This window comes from Lagenorhynchus albirostris, chromosome 18 (assembly GCF_949774975.1).
Source record: "Lagenorhynchus albirostris chromosome 18, mLagAlb1.1, whole genome shotgun sequence".
Lineage (NCBI taxonomy): Eukaryota > Metazoa > Chordata > Mammalia > Artiodactyla > Delphinidae > Lagenorhynchus > Lagenorhynchus albirostris.
Genome location: NC_083112.1, coordinates 45,268,056 through 45,286,334, shown reverse-complemented (window position 1 = coordinate 45,286,334; position 18,279 = coordinate 45,268,056).

The window sequence follows — 18,279 nt, the reverse complement described above, 5'->3', positions numbered from 1 at the left end:
TGATATCAGATAAACCTAAGTGATTAATTAAAAGCAGATCCTGAGGGGCTGATACAGACTGGAGAAGACTAAGGAGAAATAATGAGATGCAGTGTGGGAAACTGCAACAGAAAAAGACACAAGTAGAAAAATCAGTGAAACTCAAAGTCTGTAAATCGGTTAATAATATTGTGCCAATGGTGATTTTCTAATACTAAAAATTATACTGAGTTTATGCAAAAATGTTAGTACTAGAAGAATTGGGATGAGGGAAATAATGGGACTCTACACAATTTTTACTAGTTTTGTATGTGTCAAATTAGTTCAAATATAAAAGTTTATTTTTAATAAAACCAGGTTCCTTTGCTTTATTCTAGAGCTACAATATCAGAATCTCTACTGGGGAGACCAGGAACATGCATATTCAATGCATTTCTTGGACAAACATTTTGCACACTAAGGTTGAAGAACAACCTGGAACACAGCTTCTCCTGAATGAACCTTACTCTAATCCTGCCTCCAATGTAGAGAGTGAGAGTGGGCAGTTACAGAAAGAATGGCTACTCCAGCATCATAGTTCAGTTCTGTACACTGCAGAATATGCACATAGTTGGATCTGCATTGCAGAATGTGTATAATCCTGCCATCTTAGTGTGTTTGTCCACCTGTCACCTCCCCTTTACTGGTGCCATATTCTAAAGCAATTTTATGTGTCTTTGGACTAAAGATTTTAGCTTGTCAGAATCTATTTGATATTGTGTTAACTTACATAAAATCTGCTTGCAATGTTATATGGAGGTGAAATATGCTATAGGGTATGATATTGAAGCTCTAAAATATACTTCTGTTAGATTCCACATTACAGGAAGCCTGCACATTGAAAAGAAATGTTGGATTTTTCGAAGCTGGATCCAAATCAATCACAAGTCTAATGCTTAACACTGCTGATATGTCAGTCATTTGCCAGAATGGTGTGCCATTCATACCGTTAAATGAACATTTTCATTTCCCAGAGCAGTAATCTGCTGTCCATCCTTATAATATGGAACATTGTTCCCAGGCTATTTACATCAACATTGCTCCCTTACAATGGATCTGTTACATTGGTTTATATAAATTGAAGGATGCTTTTAAATAAACCAGAAGAGAACAAATCAACATGCTGCTTGTAATTAATCAGAGAGATTGTATGACAATGAGAAGATGCATCAGAATGTAAGAGGAATATTATGGACACCAACTTTAATAATGTAGAGTATACATTTAAACAGCCTTATTTGGAAAAGATCCATATTGACTAAATGTATCAAAAGGGTGATTTAGAGGAGTTTTTCTTATGTATACGATTATGTGACTAGAAGCAGGAAACAGTATTTGTAGTTTCAATCACCTAATGAGGTCTGTCCTAAAATGTAGATTTTTTTAGTGTGCTCTGTGGAGATATGTTTATATGAATTTTTATGAGCTTTAAAATGTAGGTTGAGAAGCTAATTTGTTTTTGTTTTTCTTTTCAAATCAAGGATATTGAGTAAATTTTGCATATATTATTTTCCTTTTTCATGCAATAAATATCTTAAAGACAAATCTGTAAATAGAAAGGAATGGATCTTCCCCATTCTTTCCAAATTCATTCATTGCTGCAGAATACAAACCCAATTCATAACAAGTGAAAAATACTCTGAGAAATGTTCTGAAATCAAATTTCTCCAAAGAAAAAGAGAAAAATACTTTCATGGATTCAGTCATTCCCATGTGCATATTAAATATGGAGATACCAAGAAATGAGTTCCTTATTATTATTTTTTTAATTCACCAAGTATCAGTTCACTAAATGAAACAAACATGAGTAAGGGTTTGTGTGCATATATGGACACACCCAATGCAAACACACACAAGTGAGCATCCTAGAGTGAAAGCTTTAACAAATCCTCATTATTCAGGTAGTTAAAGAGCAGGCTAAATAGCAGCCCTGACATGCTGTAAATCTTCAAGGCTGACAGAGAAGTGGTTATGACAGCTTTCACATTATCTTATTGCAGAATCGAGGTAGTAGTCACAGCTGGCTCATATGTCAAAATGTGTCAGGACTTAAATGGTAAAACAGGAGTGCAACAGCAATTGGCTTTTCAATCAATAACACAATCAATATATTTCACAGATATTTTCCCATATCTAAATTACTCTGCAAAGATGAGGGACCTCAAGTGAGTGTTTATAAATCAATAAAACACACAGCTAAAGGACATCTGCTCCTGTTCTTTTACTTCAAGGTGCTGTTTGCCTTTTCTTTCCAACCCTCTTCTTATTTAAGAATGTACTTTTGAGGACAAACAGCCCTCTTGTGCACACAAATCAGCTTACTGCTGCATTTTGTGCCCATGATGTTTTTAATAATTCTGTACTTGAGCATTCAACTAAGTGGAAGGACAGCTTTTCTTAGCTTAGAATGCTCTGACTGTTAGAATTAATGAAGCAGCTTTCAAATTTCAAGTAATATATGCTACATAAACTCAAATAAATAATATCAAAGTACAGCATCCAGCCTTGCAAGTTGAAATAATAACCCAGGGCATTATTTTTTTCCTCACATGGAACAATATTTGTACTGAAAATTATATATTGAATTTGTGCAGATATGTCACAAATGAGAAAAATGCTGTCCTCTACAAATCTATCTCCTTTGCAGGAGCAAGGAGGGGCAAAAAAAGAGAAAAATCTACAATTTAATGCAAAACTCTAATACTGACATATAATTTTATTTCCATCCTGTATATCAAAATTAGGTGAAGTATGAAGCATAGTTTAACAAAAGCTGCAGTATTTTGAGTTAAAGCTGCCATATTCTATCAGTGGCCTCTATAATACAAGGTGATATTATGTTTCATACTCTGTCAGTGCATCTTTAAAAACAGAACTTGTGTTGCAAGTGGAATGCAAATGTAATACATCAATCCATACACTTTTCCTAAGCTTGTGTTGCTGGGGGAAACACTTTCCAAGAAGCTTGCACTAAAGCACAGGCAATTGAAGGGTCATGGTAAGGACATAACTTCCATTTGAATTTTGGACATGATTAAAAAATGGGGCACCAAAATGGAAGATACTCCTCCTTATTCAAAGCTCATTTTTTTGCCAATGCTTTTTCTCTAAATTTATAGCTAAGAATATTTACTTCTTATTCCAATAACTAGAGTGATTGTTTTGCCTATCAAGTTGGCAATGCCTTATAAATATAGACAGAATTTCATTCCTATGGCCAGTGTTATCTTCTGACAACTAATGATCCTCACCCCAATAACTGGTTAATTAGAATGTAATTTCCTTTGTCATGCCCCACCATTTTTTCCAGCCTCATGTCCCACTAACTCTGTCTTTATACCTTATAGCTCAGCTAAGTTACTCTATTCCCTGAAAGTGCCTTGCGCTGTCAGAATTTCATGCCTTTTCAACCTGCTAAAATTTGTTCAACTTGTGAACCTATTGAATTTGTCACCGTTGCAAGTCCCATTTGAAATCCAACCATTTTGGGAAGCCTAACTCAGCCCGTAACTAGAATTAGGTGGTCTTTCTTCTAAACTTGTAGATTATGTTTCTTATGATTCTATGAGATACTCAAGTGCTGCCTACTTTTATAAATATTTATTAATGATTCCTTCCCTAAGAATACAATACAAAACTCTCTGATGTTTGGGACTTGCCTTGGTCATTTTTTGATTCTCTACTGCTGAATAAATATTGAATCATTTCATTTATTTTTATTGAAGAAAGAATGTGTTTAAGGTATCTAAAATCATTTATAGAAAATAATAAAATGAACTTTAAGCTCCTAGAAAAAGTTCAGTCTCATTAATTTCATTCACATAACAATACTCATGAGCACCTACTTTATGACAGGCACAGGACATAGCATTCGACAAAAGAGACAGAAATCCCTTCCTTCATTTTACTTACACCTTGGCAGTAATAAAAAATTGTGAGATAAAACTATAATGGATATAATTTTTATCTAAAATTCAAAAGATTAAAAAAGTTTTTAAGACCACACACAATATATTGTCACAATTCTCTCAGGAGTCTGTCCCATAAGATATTTAGCACATTTTTTTTAATCTTTATTGGAGTATAATTGCTTTACTATGGTGTGTTAGTTTCTGCTGTATAACAAGGTAAATCAGGTACACATATACATATATCCCCATATCTCTTCCCTCTTGCGTCTCCCTCCCACCCTCCCTATCCTACCCCTATAGGTGGACACAAAGCACCGAGCTGATCTCCCTGTGCTATGAGGCTGCTTCTCACTAGCTCTCTATTTTAAGTTTGGTAGTGTATATATGTCCATGCCACTCTCTCACTTTGTCCCAGCTTACCCTTCCTCCTCCCCATGTCCTCAAGCCCATTCTCTACATCTGTGTCTTTGATACTATCCTGTCCCTAGGTTCTTCAGAACCATTTTTTTTTCTTAGATTCTCTATATATGTGTTAGCATACAATATTTGTTTTTCTCTTTCTGACTTACTTCACTCTGTATGACAGACTCTAGGTCCATCCACCTCACTACAAATAACACAATTTCATTTCCTTTTATGGCTGAGTAATATTCCATTGTATATATGTGCCACATCTTCTTTATCCATTCATCTGTCGATGGACACTTAGGTTGCTTCCATGTCCTGGCTATTGTAAATAGAGCTGCAATGAACATTGTGGTACATGACTCTTTTTGAATTATGGTTTTCTCAGGGTATATGCCCAGTAGTGGGATTCTGGGTCATATGGTAATTCTATTTATAGTTTTTTAAGGAACCTCTATACTGTTCTCCACAGTGGCTCTATCAATTTACATTCCCACCAACAGTGAAAGAGGGTTCCCTTTTCTTCACACCCTCTCCAGCATTTATTATTTCTAGATTTTCTGATGATGGCCATTCTGACTGTGTGAGGTGATACCTCACTGTAGTTTTGATTTGCATTTCTCTAATGATTAGTGATGTTGAGCATTCTTTCATGTGTTTGTTGCCAATCTATATATCTTCTTTAGAGAAATGTCTATTTAGGTATCCTGCCCCTTTTTGGATTGGGTTTTTTGTTTTTTTGATATTGAGTTGCATGAGCTGCTTGTAAATTTTGGAGGTTAACCTTTGTTAGTTGCTTCATTTACAAATATTTTCTCCCATTCTGAGTGTTGTCTTCTGGTCTTGTTTATGGTTTCCTTTGCTGTGCAAAAGCTTTTAAGTTTCATTAGGTCCCATTTGTTTATTTTTGGTTTTATTTCTATTTCTCTAGGAGGTGGGTCAAAAAGGATCTTGCTGTGATTTATGTCATAAGACTGTTCTGTCTATGTTTTCCTCTAAGAGTTTGATGGTGTCTGGCCTTACATTTAGGTCTCTAATCCATTTTGAGTTTATTTTTGTGTATGGTGTTAGGGAGTGTTCTAATTTCATTCTTTTACATGTACCTGTCCAGTTTTCCCAGCATCACTTATTGAAAAGGCTGTCTTTTCTCCATTGTATATTCTTGCCTCCTTTATCAAAAATAAGGTGACCATATGTGCATGGGTTTATCTCTGGGCTTTCTATCCTGTTCCACTGATCTATATTTCTTTTTTTGAAGCAATACTTATACTAAAAATATTAGTCCTTGTTTATCTGAAATTCAAATTTAACTAGGTGTTCTGTATTTTTTCTGAGAACCTTAACTTAAATGCTATTTAATAAGTCAGTAATAAATGAATTTAATAAATTAAGCTTTATCCAGGACCAGATGGCTTCATAGGTGAATTCTATCAAACATTTAGAGAAGAGCTAACACTTATCCTTCTCAAACTATTCCAAAATATTGCAGAGGAAAGAATGATTCTAAACTCATTCCAAAATGCCAGCATTGTCTGATACCAAAACCAGACAAAAAATATCACACACAAAAATGAAATTATAAGCCAATGTCAGTGATGAACATATATGCAAAAATCGTAAGCAAAATTTTTGCAAACCAAATTGAACAACACATTAAAAGGATCATACACCATGAGCAAATGGGATGAAACCCAGACATGCAAGCATGTTTCAATGTCCAAAAGTAAATCAATGTGATAAACCACAGTAACAAATTGAAGAGTAAAAATTATAAGATCATCTCACTAGATGCAGAAAAAGCTTTTGATAAAATTCAACATCCATTTATGATAAATGGATTCTGGATAAATTCTCCAGAATGTGGGTATAGAGGGAACATAACTCAACATAATAGATGCCATATATGACAAGCCCACAGTTAACGTAATTCTCAAGGGTGAAAAACTGAAAGCATCTCCTCTAAGAACAGGAACAAGACAAGCATGCCTACTTTTGTCACTTTTATTCAACATAGTATTGGAAGTCCTAGCCACAGCAATCAGACAATAAAAAGAAATAAAAGGAATCCAAATGGGAAAGGAAGAAGTTAAACTGTCACTATCTGCAGATTATATGGTACTATACATAGAAAATCCTAAAGACAGCACTGTTCTTGGAGATCTAGGATGGGTTAACTTAGGGCTTGGTGTAGCACAGAAACATTAAAAGAAAATTCTGAATATTATTATTGTTATTTTTTGAATCTTTCATTATACGCAGGGAATGTGTTGTTGAATATTTGTTTCCAAAACAAAATTTGCAATAAACAATTTCTATACAAATTTATATACTTTAAATAAAATTGAAAATTACTTCTTCCAGATAAGTCAGTGAACTTATATTGTGTTCAGGTTTGACTAATCACTAGCAGCAACAACAATAGCAGCAAAATCTAATCTTTTTTGCGGTATGCGGGTTTCTTTCTGCTGTGGCCTCTCCTGTTGCAGAACACAGGCTCCGGACACGGCAGGCTCAGCGGTCATGGCTCACGGACCCAGCCGCTCCGCGGCATGTGGGACCTGCCCGTACCGGGGCACGAACCCGCGTCCCCTGCATCGACAGGCAGACTCTCAACCACTGCGCCACCAGGGAAACCCTACAAAATCTAATCTTAATTGAGTATCATGTCCCAGACACTTTCTATATTCAGTCTGAAATAAAATATAGCCTCAGTTTAGATGATTATCTCCATGGATGGAATCTATTTATATAGTTTTGCATTCTATTAAATATATATTTGCAAAAATAGAGAGAGCAAACAGCATTTAGAATTTGTGTTCAGGAATGAGGGCTTTGAAAATGCTATAATGTCTTCAGCCAACATATAAGATGGAAACATAATGAGGCAGAATGTAAACTTAACAGTAGGTAGCAGCCCTTGCTTGCCTGCAGGAGAAGAAATAACGGGAGAAAATTTCTCCTTAAGGCACTTGGAATTGTGTGCAGAAATAATGCTTATAAAATTGTCTATAAACTTTACTTTCCATGAAACCCCTCCCAAATGTTCAAATGATTAGCCTCCAAATTCCACCCCACCCATCATTTTTTGCTTACTTGTTGTGGTAACAAATACCTTTAAAGCTAATGAGGTAAATCTGAGGATGGATATTAAATTTGTCCAGGACAAAGGTGCATGCCCTCAGGTCAGCTGTAGAGCAATTTAGGCGTGGACAAGCTTTGAATTAATCTTGAAGAAAGCAGGCACAGTAGTAAGTCTTGGACTGCTCTTGAAGACATTGACAAATGAGAGGATCTATAACAAGTTTTTAAAACATACTGAGGACTCAATTTGGTATATCATTACCAGAAAACTCAATACAAAGTGAAACAGTTCAGAAGGCTCAAAAATATTAATTGATAATGAAAAAGAAGAAAGGTGATTGACGAAGGGTAGATTCAATTTGATTCAAAGGCAAAGAAAACATTAAAGTTATAAGTAGCAACAAAGGAGAATTGTTTTGTTGACAGTCATGCAAATAAGCATTGACCCATATGCTCAGTGCCTAAAATAAATTTAGTGTACTTTGTTCACATTTCCTGTCAGCTTGGGTTTTATAACAAGTTACATTTTGTTGGAACTCAGAATACTTGTTGCAGGAAGGAGCTTGTCTTCTTTTAACCTGCTGATTACTAGAACACTAAAAGAGTATGGTTGAATGGAAGGCTGAAGCAATGGCATTTGTAATTTAATTTGGGTCAATGAACATTTGAGAAACCAAATATAACTTTCATGGTCTAGTAATTCTTGAAAACTCTTTGAAAAGCTGGTTTAACATTCTTCTTGTATACACTTGGAAACATAAATCTTTTAAAAATATTTTAATTATGTAATATGTCAAATATATATAAAGGTACTGAGGCACTTATTTACCCACCATGTAGATTAATAGTTTGTCATCTTTTTCAGAATTTAGGTTTTTAAGAAGTAAATATTAGAGATGGCTTTGAAGTGATCTTTTCTATTTTATTTGCATCATCCATGCCTAAAAGAAAACAAATATCCTGAATTAGATCTGCATTATTCCCCTGAATATGTTAAATTATTATTGTAAAATTACATATTCTTATATAAAACATATCAATTTTTTACACTTTTATTTTTATAATTATTTCAAACTATATCACTTGTAACTTGATTTTTATCACCCCAAAAATGTACTAGAGATTCATCACATTGATTTTTCTAGAACTGGTATGTTATATTTGCTGCTTAATATTCCAAAGATTATACAATTTATCCATCCATTCTATCATTGAGTGACATTTAAAGTTGTTTAATTAACTTGCTAAAAAATGCCACAATCAATTCTTTTGCACGAGTCTCTTTGTACATGTGTGAGTGTTCTCTGGAATATATAACTAACAATGAAATTGCTAAATTTATGTGCATTTTCAATTTTACTAGATATTACTAAAATGTTTTGTTATGAAACCTTACATATGCTGTTTGCAAAATCAGTTTTTCTGAATGTTCTAAAAAGTTATTTCTCTTTATTTTTAAACTTGTTCTATGTACTTGTACTTCTTTACTCTATCAGTAAGTTATATTTGTACACTGTTTCTTATAGGAGTGTTATGTAACATTTCTTTTCTATAAATCAAGTACCAATTGTCCTACTACAATTTATTGAATAGTACATCATTTCCTTACAGAGTAGGAATCCCACTTTGGCATATAACAACCATACATAATATGTATATATAAAACATATATGTACATATAAAATACATATATGCATATATATGTGTGTACATGTATATACATGCATATGAATATTTAAAATTTTCTACCATTTTATTTGTTTTTCCTGTATTAGTATCTTTAAACTATTGTAGTTTTATAATTTGTCTGGACAGCTAGAAGATGGAATCCCAATTGTACTACTACTTTCTTTCCTTCTCCTCATTTCCCCCCTTCTCTTTCACATTTCTTGTACTCTTCCTTCTTTCTTTTCTTTTTATTTTACTTTTTAAAATTTATTCATTTTATTTACTTATTTTTGTCTGCATTGCGTCTTCGTTGCTACAGGTGGGTTTCTCATTGTGGTAGCACACAGGTTCAGCTGTTCCACGGCATGTGGGATCTTCCCGGACCAGGGCTCAAACCCATGTTCCCTGCATTGGCAGGCAGATTTTTAACCACTGTGCCACCAGGGAAGTCCCCTTCTTTCTTTTCTTTATTTCCTCCACCTTCTTTTTTCTCCCCTCCTCTACTTTTCTTCATCTCTCTTCCTCCCTTTCCTTCACTGTTACCTCTTCCTTTTCTTTCCTCTCTCAAAATTATCATGCCCATTCTTCATCATATGAATTTTGGAATCAACTTAAACTTATAAGACCTTTTTGGGATTTTGTTGACAGGTCAGGAAGGACTTAACTCTTTAAGTAAATCTTTCTATTTAATCTTTCTATATAAAATGTCTCTGCCCTTATATAAGTGTATTTTCACGTTTTTAAAAAGTCATACATTTTTTATTTTGTAGTCTTGCACATCTATTATTGGATTTATCCCAAAATACAAGTGTTTTATTATTAATAATAATAATATTAATATTTTGGTTATTGAAATTCAGATACTCTTTATTACATACTCCAATTGTTTTTGTAGAACTATAGGAATGTTATCATTTTTATATATTGAGCTTTTCTAGAATAATTTTGAATTTTTACTAGTTCTAGTCAATTAAACGTCCATAGCATAGTTTCTCTGGATATGTCTAATAAATCATGAAAATTTGTTACCTTCTTTATAGTTCTTAAATGTCATATTTTTCTTGATTTATTGTATTGCCTAGATCTTCAAATACAATGTTGACTAAAAAATGGTGACAGTAGACATCCATCCTGATTTTAAAGATAATAAGCATAAACTTTCACAATTAATAATGTTATTTGCTGTACAGTTTGGTAGGTACCATTTTCCTGTTGGAGAATACTGCATTGATTAGTGGTTTTATGTCTGTGTAATTGCATATGGGTTTTAATTTTTTGGTATTTATTGAGATAATAATGATTTTTTAAATCATCAATTTGATAAAAATTGATAAAACTACGTTTACTAAATATAATATTTTTAAAGACAAACAATTTTTGCTTTTGTCAATTAAAATTATGTTGTTAGGTTCATTGAATTAGTATTTATTTACTTATTTATATCTATATTTTGAGTTCTTAATTTTCATGCTTTCCTTCTTAATTGTGGTAATAATGTCACACTAATCTCAACATTACTTGCAGAGTATGCTTTCTTCTTTTTCTAGTCTTTGTAAATTTATTTATGAAATAGGGGTTGCATATACATTGAAATAATCACATTAAAATGGTAACAATTTCCAGTAGTGGAAAGGTACATAAAGGTCAGAGTACCTTCAGAATATCCTTGCAATTACTTATTTGCTAAATCCAACACCTGACTAGTAAGAACTATTAGGTAGTAAGTAATACTTCAAAAAATATATAATATTGGATCATCTAACAGCTTATAACTATATATGTTTTATTATTTTCTGAATGCCATAGGCATCTGAAGAAAAACTCCACAAATCATTACTTATAATAAGCAAGTATCCTAGAAAGGTACATCAAATGTTTCAGTTCATGTCTAAAAGTGTTTACTTTTTTCTGTATGAACAGTAGGCTATTTTGCTGTTTAGATGGCAAATAACTAAGTCTTATGCCTATGAATAAGAGACTAAGTGAAAGTATTCTTTTCCTCTAAGCAGTTTGTGACTATTTCAAAATTCTCAACAAGTCCAAACATATTTTGACACCAACAGAAGTTAAAAATATAATATTAGGGAGGCTATAAAATTCTACAATAATCGTAAGCAATGCTTTCTTTTTTTTAAAGCCATTCCTCTTAGACAATACTGGAAACTGGAGGAGTAAGGTAAAGGGTCAGGTAGCAGATTTGTGCTAATGTAGATAACTCAATTGTTTCAATCAAACCATGACTTAGTATTTATGAAAATATTTAAATACAGAAATAGATAAAAATTGCTTCAAAAGAAATATATATGTATATATACCTATATGTATATATATATTTGATACATATAAGATACATATATATGATATATGTGTATATCATCTTCATAAAATATCTATGAAAGGAAACATTACCAAAATTTAATCCAGAGTTGAACAATGAAACATAAAATATTAAATCTTCATTAAATCATTGCTGGTGATATTGTCAGAAGTAAACATTTCTATGGTCTAAAATATATTTTAAAATGTGTATATTTTTAAATTTATGGAGCTATATTTTGAAAAATTATGTTTGATATGGTGGCCTCAAGACCCTATAAGATGCTTAAAAATATATATTAACATACTCTGCTTACTTGGGAATGAAATTGACCCAATACACTTCACAGTGATTTTTTAATACAGTGAAATGAAAACATAAATAATGCTTGGGTTAATTAGAAAATTTTGTGAATTAGAGTACCCATTTTAGTGAAAGATGAACTTATTTTTGCTATATGGTATATATATCTCAGAAAATTTTGTCCTAATGATTAAGACTCTTATTATTACTCAGGAAAGCTGGATACCTGAGAGATGATTGGGATAATTAGTGCAAGGTTGAGCCAGGAGATGATTAATTTGTTTAATAAGAATTTTGTCCTTTTTTTCTAAGTTTTTGCAAGTATATTGATTACTTTTATATTTTCAAGACAGTTCATGACCTAAAATACTTCAGACTATGTGAGTTCTAATATTGACTCTATCATTGATTTGATTTGTCATTGATCTTCCAAGGATAAATCATTAACCCTATCTAGTAAAACAAAAAAATGCTCAGTCTTTCACATGCTGAGTGAATGCACTAGTTTTAAAAGGAATTCCCTGGGTGATACCCAATACAAACAGTTGCCCTTTTGCTCATCCAGTGTTTGGCTGATTGTTTCCTCATAAAAAGAGACAGTGGGGACCTTATATGGTTGCCCCTTTTGTCATCAGCTTTCCTCTTAGAGAAAAAGAGGACCTTTTGGCTTTCGACTCTCTGATTATTTAATGGAGGTCAAAAATATAATCTCTCAGTTAGATTATTTTTAAACTACAGGCAAACTGATGACCTTAGTAGGGTTTAGTGAAATATATGTAACGGGATTTTTGGTTGTTTTTGTTTGTTTTAATGAGACTTTAATTAGTTAGGCTGGATTCATAACTTCTCAATTTGTTTCAAAGATGTCCAATACAATCTCAAGGAAATATCCCAAGAGGAACCATTTCATTCACATTAATATAGGTTTTCCCACTGCCCAAACTATTTCTCATTTTAAATTTAAGACAGGATAAAGGTTATAGATTGCAAAATAATTAAAATATATATTAATCAATAATTATTATTACTCATTTGCTTTTTATAATTTGAGGTGATACATTTAATTTAGAAAATGCTGAACACAACTATATATAATAGAGTCACTTGCTGAAGTGTAAAGCATATAATGAATATGGTAATAGTAAAAGCAATTTGCTATTTTCTTTTTCTCTAACTCACTTTCAACAATATAGGCTGTTCTGGGATTCACAGGGTTAGTTATCCTTGTGATAAAAAGGGTGCTAAAATTTTGACTTTGACCATGAAATTTGTTCCACTCTTCTAAAGAAACATCATGAACCTGTAAAGGGATTTTAACAACATGTCTTTCAAAGTCAAACAATGCATTTCTTATAAAGACGGGGCTGCATTGTCTGGTGATGAGGTGTGAGAAGTTTGAAATAGCTTGGTGTGGGATCAAGGTTAATATAATTATGGACCACAAACCCCAAGAAATCATTCACTCTCTTATATCTGACCTACCAGCCTGCAATAAAAGGTAGTCTTTCAGTCTTCAGTGCACTGATTTAAAATGATCTATTGATCTGGACCAAAGAAAGACGAATATACTAAGGGACCGAGGCCGCCTCCAAGTGATAATGAGCAGACCGGGAGGAATGTAGCTGTGGGATCCGGAATCTTCTTTCCACAAAAGACTATGGCAAAAGCTGGAACTTTAAAGAACAATGATGAAGATTCGGAGAGGAATGTCATTCTTGTGGTCTCTGAGAAAATGAAAATGCATTAAAAGAATGTCAGGAACTACAGAGGAGAATCATACAAGTGAATAAAAGATGAGTTCTTTGCAGTTGCGGACTGAAGCAGGCGCCAAAGAGAATCACACAACTTTAGGAATTGTGGAAGCTTTACTTGTTTCTAAAGGTTTTTTTTTAATACCCAGGGCAAATGAAAATGTTACAAGAAAAAAGGCCCATCAAATCTTTCAATCACGGACATTTTCATGTGTGTTTGGATCAAAAGCAATAATATTGAGATAAGTGTTTCTCTGGTCTATATGTACCTTCTCATTTTTGATTACTCATGGACACAGATATGAACTGTCATGCTTTGTAGATAATTTCTTTTCAATAATTATGTATTAGAAAATAGTGCCTACAGTTTTTTTTTGCATTATAAATAAGTTACCTTTAAGAAGTAGATGTCTAAGTTTCAGAAGGCCTTGTGTTTGAGGCAGAAAATGCATTTGATAGTATAATTTAAAATGATTCTCTTTGCTTTATACATTCTGCTATTTCAGTTACACATATGTTTGGGTTTATTTCATTTTGTCTCTATCACTCTCTTCCGTGAGATATCCTTAAGTTATAGAGGACAAATTATTTTAACACATTCTTTTCCCTCCAGCATACTTAAAAGCAAAAAACACACAATAATATTTGTTCTAATTAATAATATTTGTTCTATTTAAACATCAGTGTAGATATTATGTAAATATTTAGGTCATGATTAATTACATTTATGAGGATAGTTAGACACTGCTTTCCTCACTGCTACTATTAACCCCTTCTGGGATTTTGCAAGGATGGGAACTGAGTTGTGTGTGACTCAGGTCCTGCTCCTGAGAAAACTCCCAACAAATATGCTCTCAGCTTGACCCTCAAGGCTGTAATTGGAAATGGGGAAAGAAATAATCACAATTTTGAAGGCATGTATAATATGGTAGGAAGTAAATGGCCCTAGACTCAGGAAACTTGAGTGTAAATCTTGGCTTTGTCAAATAATTAGCTAAGGTTTCTGACTTCTCTAAATCTCTTCCATGCCAAAGGGGCATAATAAGATCAACCTGAAGGTATTTTTGAGGTTTTTTATTGTCTATATATTCAGTTTTATATTTATTAAATAAATATGATATATGTCTATATCATATCATATATATTATAATAGATAAATTATGTATATATACACATATATGTATATATTCATCTATACACCTCTACACACAAAGACATGCAGCAAAAACAGCAATTGAACATTCCACACATCCCTATATCTAGTTCCCTGAGTAAATTACTTTTAACATTTCCTCTTGTTTTTTCAGCTATGCTTCATATTTCCAAGGGATTAGTCTCCAAAATTTACAAACAGGTCATTTGGCTCAATATCAAGAAAACAAACAACCCAATCATAAAATGGGCAGAAGACCTAAATAGACATTTCTCCAAAGAAGACATACAAATGGCCAAGAAGCACATGCAAAGATGCTCATCATCACTAATTATTAGAGAAATGCCATTCAAAACTACAATGAGATATCACCTCGCACCAGTCAGAATGGCCATCATCAAAAAATCTACAAACATGGGAATTCCCTGGTGGTCCAGTGGTTAGGACATTGCTTTCATTGCTGGTGGGCCCCGGTTCAATCCCTGGTTGGGGAACTAAGATGCCGCAAGCTACACAGTGTGGCCAAAAAAAGAAAAAACAAATCTACAAAAAATAAATACTGGAGAAGGTGTGGAGACAAGGGAACCCTTTTGCACTCTTGGTGGGAATGTAAATTAGTACAGCCACTATGGAGAACAGTATGGAGGTTCCTTAAAAAAACTAAAAGTAGAGCTACCATATGATCCAGCAATCCCTGGGTATATATCTGGAGAAAAACATGGTTCAAAAGGATATATGCACCCCAATGTTCATTGAAGCACTGTTTACAATAGCCAAGACATGTAAGTAACCTAAATGTCCATCAAGAGATGAATGGATAAAGAAGATGTGGTGCATATATACAACAGAATATTACTCAGCCATTAAAAAAATGAAATAATTCCATTTGCAGCAACACGGATGGACATGGAGATTATCATAATAAGTGAAGTAAGTCAGATAGAGAAAGGCAAATATCATATGATATTGTTTATATGCAGAATCTAAAAAAAAGATACAAATGAACTTATGTACACAACAGAAACAGACTCACAGACTTATAGAATAAACTTATGGTTACCAGGGAGGAAGGATGGGGGGCAGGGATAGATTGGGAGTTTGGGATTGAGATGTACCCACTACTATATTTAAAATAGACGACCAATAAGGACCTACTGTATAGTACAAGGAACACTATTCAATATTCTGTAATAACCTAAATGGGAAAAGAATTTGAAAAAGAATAGATACATGTATATACATAACTGAATCACTTTGCTGTATGCTTGAATCTAACACAACATTGTTAATGACTATGCTCCAATATAAAATAAAAATTTAAAATTTAAAAATTAAAAAAGTAAACTAATTAACTTCCCTATACCAACTTTTTGTTTTATGGAATAAACAAGTGCTTCATTTTATAATTTGATGGTATTCTAAGACATTAATTATTCATCCCTATGATCTCGGGTGGTCTCGGCCTGCAGAGTGTCTTGAAGCAGTATTTCGGTTCCCGGCCAGAGATTGAGATCGGGTCGAGGCGATGAAAGCAGTGAATCCTAGCCACTAGACCAGTGATCAGTGACAAGGCCCTGGCCCTATGGCTTTGCAGAAAAAGAATTCCCACAAAGACGGAAGGTAGTGAAACAAGTAAAGTATTTATTGGGAGAAGAAAAGAGTACAGTACGTGTGGGTAGACACAGAGGCAGGCTCAGAGAGAGAGAGTCGCACCCTCGTGGCAGTTTGAATCACTTTTATGGGACATTTTTTCCAGGTTTCCTTTGGCCCATCATTTTGATTTGCCTGGTTCAAAGTTCGTATTTGGTATGTCTCAGGATCTCCCCATGTGTGTGCGTGCATCTCTTAACCAAGATGTATTCTACTGAAGAGGCCTAAGGGTAGACAGCAGCACTCAGCATCACTCCACTTTTGACTTCCAAGGAGCCTTTCTGTGCATGTGTAGTCAGGGAGGTCTCCTGACTTTGAGAATGAGAAATATGTGGTCTCTTATCTTCTATCTGGGCAGGGCCCACCCTCCTCTCTCAATTGTCCTGTTATTCTCATCTCGTCTCGGAGTATTGGTCCAGAGGGAACAAACACCAACCGTTTGCCCCCAGGGGCCCATGTATCTGCTGCCTCACCTATGTGGTACAAAAGAACTATAAAATCCCTATTAATATAGTAAAATACATAAGATGTTTGTCATTTCCTTGTGTGTCTGTGTGTCTGTATATGATGTTTTTCTTTGCATCTGATGCTCTGCAAGGACGCTGACAAGAGCTTGTCTATCTGGCATCTCTTTCACTAGGAAATCCCTTTCCTTCTCTCTTGATTGTATCTTTTGTTTCTTTTTCTTTGCTTACCTTGTATTTTGAAGAAACACATCTTCAAGAAGCTTCTTGAGAAAGTTTATTGGAATTTTAAAATCTTGTTTTGAGATCTTGCTTCTTTTAAAATATTTTTAGTATCATATTTAAATATAATTTTTCTATCATTTCAAAGGACTTTTTTATTGTTTTTTTTTAACTGCCAGTGTTGCCATTAATGAGTTTAATGCAATTTGATTACTGAGAATTTATAATTTTTTTGTTTTTGATTTTAACCCTCCAAATCCATTCCTCAATCCATTCCACAGAAGCTTTTTAATTCTTCATTTTTCAGTTGCCATTGCTCCCATATTTCTCAATGCTCTACCTTAATATGGATTTTTTCCCATTAATTTGTCTAGCTACTCAGTGGTCCTTTCAATTAAGAAAGCTGTGCTTTAGAAAATAATTTTTTTATTGTTTCTTTGACAATATTCTTCCATCTGGTTTTCCAGCTATTTCGGGTATTCCTTTCAGTTGGGTCTTGGATTTTACAACCCATATTCTCAAATAATTTTTAAACAAATTGTCCTATTTTTAAAGAAAAAAATAAAGTATAAAAATTCTGGCATTCTTGAGGTTAATTATTGTAAATTGAATAAACAATTATCTTAATTCCCACATAATATCTCACTAAAATGGCAGTGAAATAATCGACAAAAAAGTATTACTGTACAAACATACAAAAGAATGGAAGAGGAGACACAAAAAGTCAAGATATTTCAACATTCTGGAAAATTGAGTATAGAAGAATGGATGGATGGATGGCAACTGAATTCAACAAAGATAAGAAAGTTGGCACATATGCAACAAGGCACATTATGGTTTACACTGCACTATCGTGAAAGGTCCAGGTGTCACAGACAGCAGGTGTCTGTGAAGGAAGAAATTAGGGATTGAGTCAAACACAGAAGAGTAGGTGACATATCTGTAAACAAGCCTCCACCAGGTGTCCTCCCTTACATAGCATAGCAAGATGACTACCTGGAGAACTTAATCTTGGGGAAATTAAACCAGAGAAGCTCAGGATATAGGGAAACCAGCCACAGCTGAACACAAAAGTAAGGTATGATATTGAACAGAAAGGCACTGAGAGAAATTGTACACATCAAACAGTGAGATCCCTACTTCTTTTTTTGTATTCAATCTCCAGAAAGGTGGATGATGAAAGCTGGACATATTGTATCATGCAGGCAGGAGTCTAAGGTTTCCATTCTGGGAAGTTTCCAGATTCCAGGAGAAAAGACTGACAGATGTATCATGAGGAATTTCCCAGTGAATTGTTCTATCTTTTTCTCCTGTGAAGAAGCTCATCATTCAGAAA